This window comes from Lygodium microphyllum, chromosome 19 (genome assembly GCF_053477565.2).
Source record: "Lygodium microphyllum isolate KBCC chromosome 19, Lygodium_microphyllum_v1.1.10, whole genome shotgun sequence".
Classification (NCBI taxonomy): domain Eukaryota; kingdom Viridiplantae; phylum Streptophyta; class Polypodiopsida; order Schizaeales; family Lygodiaceae; genus Lygodium; species Lygodium microphyllum.
The window spans coordinates 118,923,983-118,930,142 of record NC_141153.1 but is presented as its reverse complement, the minus strand read 5'-3'; the positions used below and the strand labels follow the sequence as shown (position 1 = coordinate 118,930,142).

General features: G+C 39.9%; 1 pseudogene; it reads left to right on the top strand.

Moving 5' to 3' along the window:
* The first annotated feature begins 626 nt into the window (after nt 1-626).
* On the top strand, nt 627-3,967 carry LOC148020314 (protein LIFEGUARD 4 pseudogene; annotated as a pseudogene).
* The last annotated feature ends 2,193 nt before the right edge of the window (nt 3,968-6,160 follow it).

Here is a 6,160-nt window from a genome sequence, read left to right as displayed (position 1 = left end):
AATGTACTAAGTATATGTATTTACATCGGGATATCTTATTAGCAAAAGCAACCAAAGTTTTTTGTGTCACATTGTCATATTGTATTTGCATTGGAGTCTTAACATGATCCTAAAGGTTAAGGTTGATGAAACAAACATTCAATGTTATCCACTTTGATGGAAAGTTACAAGCATGCATTTTACTCCTTTTGACTGCCACGACAGATTATTTAATAAGAATCTGAAGCTTTGATTCAAAACAAGGGAATACAATTTAACCAACACTTGTTACAAGTTGTGCACCTCGGATGATGACTATGGTCCTTTTGTCCTAGCCCAAGACCAAAGAGTTGAAAGAACACATTAGGGTTTAATAGTCACTACTCAATCAGGGTTAAGATTGACCAAACGGATGTACAATGTTCTCCATTTGCTAAATTTACAAACGCCCATATTATACCCTTCGACTGCCATGATACATCCATTAAGAATCATAAGCTCCAATAGAGCCAACACGGTGCGGGTGGTAGCGGTCGACGAATGACCTGTTGTTTAGCAGGTAGGGCTGGTTGGCTGTACTTGGAAGTGATAATATGATCATCTGGAGAAGAAGAAGAAGAAGAAGAAGAAGAAGAATTATGGCTAACATGGACCTGGTCGCCGCAGCCCTCAGCCTCATGCGACGAGCTGGCATTGTGAAGCTGCTGGACTCTTTGCTTGTGGCACTTGTATGCGGGCGCATAAGCAACCGATCCAAGCATTGCGCCTACCACGCACAATGAGACTGAAGTCCCAAGCAATCCTGATACTCTGCTCTGGGGCATTGTAACTCGGTAGATATTGTCGATAACGATACTCCTCCAAGGCGCTGGAATCCCTGTGAATGGACTGAAGTATTACAACGCACCGTGTTTATATGCTGATGATACCAATGCGCAGTCCGCCGCTCTTCTTGATCACCTTTCTAATTAGTCGAACAGCAACGATATTATTACGAGTCGTTATGGTATAAGTGAGTACTAATATTATACGAGCTACATATTTTCCGCACACAGATATTTCAACATTGGGGCAATAGTTCCAAAGCCAACTACATAGAACTCAACAAAGGATGGTTGGACACGAATAGATTGATCGATTTATCGAAGTCGCACATCTGCAACAATAGTAGCCAATAGTCCATCCAAATAGGCGGCCAATAAAGGATGGTTAACACAAGGAACTGTGAACCACTTCCTTTACAGGAAATTCTTATTATAGCTGGTAAGAAGGTCAACCAAACTAGAAAGAATGCAATTATATTATGTAGTAATGTATTGTATAAATAATATTAATGTTAAGAAAACCAGCAAATCTTTGTCTTTATGAGTTACTTCTAGAAGACAATCCACAAAGCAACTTTCATTCTATTGATGGAGACATTATGTGGTCGCTACTTCAACTTTTCTATGATAGATATATTTGTGTTCTTTATGGGTCATATTCCGTTGTGGTCGTGTTAAGGGCTGAAGGTCTACTACCAGGGCTTTAGTGCAAAAGAGGGGTTTAGGATTCAAAGTTCAGGAAGGGGAAATAGATTGGGGTTTAATAAGATCCGGGATTTCGAAATGATTTAGGTACGGAAGAAGAATTCAAGCTTTTTCTCTATGTATTTAGCATACATGAACGGAGGAAATAACTCTATCTTGATTACATCAAATGCCTCTGGATACATACATCATATCATAAAGGATATTTTTAGATTCTCAATTCAATTATGAATATCAAATGCATGTTTTAATGGCTTTTATTTCAAGTACATAGATGGATTTCAACCCTTTGGAACAAGTATTATGTTGATAGACTCAAATACATTCAAGATTTGGGCCAAAGATACATGAAATGAATTGAAGAAGCATAATTTTAGCTTCAGCCCTGTTTTAAAACAGAAAATTGCAGCCCATAATCAAGCTCAAAATGAGTGCATAAACTCATGAAGAAGCTCCTATAATCATTAATGAACAAAGTCCTGATGAAAAGAGGTCATTTCCTTCCATTACAACCACATAAATCTCTTGTTTGCTCATAAAAATGGACAATAACAGTGGACTGTCCTATTTATGATTGGTTATTTCAGCCCATAACAGCCCATATACCTTCAAAATCCTCACCCTTTGCTTGCCCCAAAGTCACTCAAGTACTTGGGTACAAGTCGGCAGGGCTTCATTGGACCAAGAATGAGGTAGACACAATGAGAGAAGTCGTGCATAAGAGCAGGCTGAATAATTTTCCCTCAGATTTCTCCCTTTTATAGACTGTTTCAACATGCATTTTCGTCAGACCAAATGGGCAGAGAAATGGAGCTCTCACCGTGTTTACATCTTCAGCTTCTGGGCTTGTTGATCTTCAGTTTGCATGCTCCAAAGCATGCACCATAGCTTCAGCTTTCTCCAGTTGTGCTCAGATTGTGCAGCCCGTATTTTACTTTTTGACCTACCCAGGTCACTTGCTGGTCACTCAAGTCTATTACTTCAAGTCCCCTGTGAACTTATTGGACTTTTGGTAACTTTTGGCATTTTTATCGAGTTCTGACTATATTTCTACACCTGAATCAATGTGATTTATCCTGCAGACTATCAATTACTTCCAGTTGACCAAGTTGTAGGTTCCCATAGACTTATTTTTCATCAATATACATGGTATAACTGAAAATTATATACTAAATACAAAAGAACTTATGTAACTAAGTTGGTTATTGGATAACAATGTCTGAATTTTGTATGCAAATTCCTCATATAACTCCCAGTGAAGTTCTTCTGTGTTCATAAGAATCCCATGATTTATATTATGAATAGTAAACTCTTTGACATTCACCCCCTCCTAACCTGCACATCCTCCGGTGTCGTGTTGCTGCGCATCCGAGTCGTATACACCTCCATTTCTTTTGTTGTGCATTTGTGTAAATTTCTGCGTGTGATTCATTGTTAGTGTGATGCATTTTGATAATCCGCATCCAATGTATATATTCCCTTAATGCATGCGTATGATTTTGTTTGGATGCATGATGTGTGTGTTTAAGAAAAATATGAAAAACTGATGCCAAAGGACATTATCAAGCTGATAATTTCAATGATGATCTTTAAGAAATGATGCAGGACATGCATATGATGCCAAACAGGGTGACCTTTGAAATCGTCATTAATGGTCTTGCCAAAGCAAACAGAGTTAAAATGATGCTGGAACTTCTGGATGAAATGAAGATTATGGTGGTGATGACAATTGCGAAGGCACTTGAGCAAGCAGATGTGCAGTGGAGTAGTTCTCTTGTAATAGGAATTTTAAAATTCCTCTAGAGCATAAAAGCTTCTTGGGTTTTTTTTTATTGGTGGAAAGACACTGCTTGGCCTCTTCACAGTCACCATGAGTCTGACATTTGGCATAGTTCGTGCTTATACAGAAGGAAGAATTATATTGGAGGCACTAATATTGACAGCAGCTGTTGTGCTTTCTCTTATTGCCTACACATTTTGGGCAGCAAAGAAAGGTTATGACTTTAGTTTCCTAAGTCCCATGCTTTTTGCAGGCCACATGGTTCTCTTACTTTTCGGACTCATCCAGGCTTTCTTTCCACTAGGACGGCTTTCCCTGACCATATATGGGGCCCTTGCAGCCATCATATTTAGTGCTTATAAAATCTATGACACAGACAATTTGATCGAAAACTATACCTACGATCAGTATATTTTTGGCCTCAGTCGCTCTCTACTTGGACATTCTCAATCTATTTTTGGCCTTGTTAGATCTTTGGGGAATCGAAAAAGGAATACGCAGGTTAAAGGGGTTTTTTTTGGAGGGCGATGAGGGAATTCATCCAGGGAAGAAAAAACGAAGAGGAGAAGATAGTCAAAATCGTCATGGAGAGATGGATCGTTTGATGAAAAGAAATCACTCTCTGCCTTCAATGATCATCCAAAGAAATCACGCTGACTCGGAAGAGCAAAAAGACTGAGAAGACGACTAGGGAAGGATTGGCGATCTCTGCACACGATTTCTATTCCATATTGGAGGATGTCTACTAGGTGATTGATGCATCACCTTCCCCGACAGCGACTCGAGCATGTGTTTTTTTTCTCATGAATCGCAACTTGCACTTGATTGGAAGATGGAGCTCCTGTTACCTCCTGCATGCTAGCTATCAAGAAGCTATGAAAGTTATTCCAATAAGACTGAGGATTCCTGAATGGATTGATTCATTAAGTCAACCTTTTCTTTGCACTACCTTGCGCAAGTTACAATTGAAATGAAAAGCCTTCTCTGCCGTCATGCTAACACTGTTCGGGAGCACTTTTCGAATCTCCACATATTTGTAAGGCTTCCTTGCGTAGTCGCCTGGCATCAGCCGCTTTTGGCTTAATGCTCTCCATCACAAGGCCCTGGAAGCTGCACTAATAAAATCGTGCATCAGACAAGATAACCTCTTTGACAGATATTATTATTCTCTGCTGGTTTGATTCAGAATGCTGAATTCCTAGCCAGCCCTCGACATTAAACCTTGCTTTGGTTTAGCCATGGATGCGCAGGTCACCATCCAAGATGCGGATTGACTCCCAGATTCTTCAAGGTGGCTGGAACTCTGAGAAACAGAGCTACAAATTGCTCGATTTTCTTGAGGACAGCAGATGAGAATAGAGCTTCCAAGGAAAAGAGTGGAAGAGGATTCAGCTAGCTAGTCAGAGGAGATTAAGCAAGGACTTTGCAACTGAACAAAGTGGTGTCATTATGCCATATGGGTGGAAGGCTCACTATGCTGCTACTAAGGCTGTGCTGGAAACCAACAGAAATTTTTACAAAAGCTTTCATGCTCAGTCTTTGAAAAGCATGAGCCGTAACTGGTTACAGTCTGACTATGTTAAATGTATCCATCCAAGCGGAGAGCTGTTGTATGGCTATGAGAATGTTATGGAGAACTGGTAGACGATTTTTAACTGGAATCAAAGCATCAAGCATAGCTTTCAGCAAGGCAAAAGGCTGCTGAGATGGGCAGCCTAGTTTAGGACTATCTGAAAAGGTTAACATGACTGCCTCTGGTGTGCCAACCTCTAACCCTGGTAGTCAACATTCAGAGTAGCAACCAGGTGAATACTCAGCTGATAGGGGTGTATTGAGCCTGCATCGATCTGCCCATCCTTTTTAAACAAGAATTCTGTGTTCATACCCTTGTCATCAACTGCAAATAAGGCATTTGGATCTACCATTGTGTCCTCTCTAGATAATTCCAAAATGCAGAATCTACGACTACAACAAGTCCTTACAGCTGTACCTAATGCCTAAGCTACTAACTCTCTCCTTCAACAGGGATATTTTCATCAACAAGTTCAGCATCCACAACTAGTTGAGTATCTTCAGGTGTTGCCTCAACAACATCATTTTCTGAATCAGTAGTATCAGCTGCATCAGATCTAAATATCAATCTGCCCTCTGCTAGAACTCATCACTTTCCCTCTAGATTATTAGTTAATGCCATTATTCTGTTTAATGTAACTGAGTTCATACACCGGAATTCTAAACATTTATGAGATACTTCAGCTTTTTCTGAACATGGACCGCATGTAACTCTCTTGACAAGGAATATAGTGAACTTTGGCATCAAATATTTGAGTTCTTCTTGTTAGTCTCTTCTCTTGTTGTATCTTGAACCTCGTGTTTTGCAGCTCTTGCGTGAACTTTACGACACCGGCATGTGCCATTTCATAAGATTATAGGTCAAGGAGGGTCTTCTTCTGATATATCTTCATCTTCATTCTCTAAGTCTTTTTCTTCTGGCATGTCTTCAAGTAGAGGGCTCATATCTAAGTCATCAAGTTCATAAGTTGAAGATTCTCTTCGTTTGAAGAGTTTGATTCGTTTGGCGGCTATTGGTATCTTGATCATGGTCCCATTCTTTTCAGCCAAAGAGTAAGTAGCATTATTATGTACTACTCTTACAACATATGGTCCAAACCATCGCTTGGCTGACTTCCTATGAGCACTATATTGATTGTCCAGGCTGCTATCACAGACAAGTGCCTAATCATTCTCTTGAATAGTTCTTGGACGGAGTCGATGATGCTTGTCAAACCTCTTCTTACTCTTTAATCTTGCCGTTTTTAGCCTTTCAATGGCTGTTTTGACATCTTCTGGCCTTCTTTCGAGTTGCCTTATG